The sequence below is a fragment of the Halictus rubicundus genome, unplaced genomic scaffold, assembly GCF_050948215.1.
Source record: "Halictus rubicundus isolate RS-2024b unplaced genomic scaffold, iyHalRubi1_principal scaffold0250, whole genome shotgun sequence".
Classification (NCBI taxonomy): domain Eukaryota; kingdom Metazoa; phylum Arthropoda; class Insecta; order Hymenoptera; family Halictidae; genus Halictus; species Halictus rubicundus.
In genome coordinates this window covers 95,227-96,840 of record NW_027488791.1, presented here as the reverse complement: position 1 = coordinate 96,840, position 1,614 = coordinate 95,227, and positions in this window count along the sequence as shown.

Genomic DNA, 1,614 nt, shown 5'->3' with positions numbered 1-1,614 from the left:
GTATCCTCTATCCTATCCATGCCTCAATTCTATCGTATCCTCTATCCTATCCTATCCTCAATCCTATCCTATCCTATCCTCTATCCAATCCTATCCCCAATCCTATAAAATACTCTATCCTATCCTATCCTCTATCATATAATATCCTCTATCGTATCCTATATACTACACTATCTTATCCTTTATCCTATAATATCCTCTATCCTATCCTATCCTCTATCCTATTCTATCCTCTATCCTGTCCTATCCTCTATCCTATCCTATCCTGAACCCTATCCTATCCTCAATCCTATCGTATCCCGTATTCTATCCTATCCTCTATCCTATCCTATCCTCTATGCTATCCTATCCCCAATTCGATCATATCCTCAAATCTATCCTATCCTCTATCCTATCCTATCATTTATGCAATCCTATCCTATACTCTATACCATCCTATCATCTATGCTATCCTATCCTGAATCTTATCCTATCCTCTCTCCTATCGTATCCTCTATCCTATCCTATCCTCTGTCCTATCGTATGCTCTATCCTATCCTATCCTCTATCCTATCCTATCCCCTATCCTATCCTTAATCCTATCCTATCCTCAATCCTAACCTATCCTCTATCCCATCCTAATCTCTATCCTATCAATCCCCTATCCTATCCTCTATCCTATCCTATCCTCTATCCTATCCAATTCTCTATCCTATCCTATCCTCTATCCAATCCTATCCGCAATTCAATCCTATCCTCTATCCTATAATATCCTCTATCCTATCCTATCCTATCCTCTATCCTATCCTATCCCCAATCCTATAAAATACTCTATCCTATCCTATCCTCTATCATATAATATCCTCTATCGTATCCTATATACTACACTATCTTATCCTTTATCCTATAATATCCTCTATCCTATCCTATCCTCTATCCTATCCTATCCTCTATCATATGATATCCTCTATCGTATCCTATATACTACACTATCTTATCCTTTATCCTATAATATCCTCTATCCTATCCTATCCTCTATCCTATTCTATCCTCTATCCTATCCTATCCTCTATCCTATCCTATCCTGAACCCTATCCTATCCTCAATCCTATCGTATCTCGTATTCTATCCTATCCTCTATCCTATCCTATCCTCTATGCTATCCTATCCCCAATTCGATCATATCCTCAAATCTATCCTATCCTCTATCCTATCCTATCATTTATGCAATCCTATCCTATACTCTATACCATCCTATCATCTATGCTATCCTATCCTGAATCTTATCCTATCCTCTCTCCTATCGTATCCTCTATCCTATCCTCTCCTCTACCCTATCCTATCCTCTATCATATCCTATCCTCTATCCTATCCTATCCTCTATCCTATTCTATTCTCTATCCTATCCAATCCTATATCCTATCCTCTATCCTATCGTATGCTCTATCCTATCCTATCCTCTATCGTATCCTATCCTCTATCGTATCCAATCCTCTATCCTATCCTCTATCCTATCCTATCCTCTATCCTATCCTATCTTCTATCCTATCCTATACTCTATCATATCCTATCCTCTATCCTATCCTATCCTCTATCCTATCCTATCTTCTATCCTATCCTATACTCTATCATATC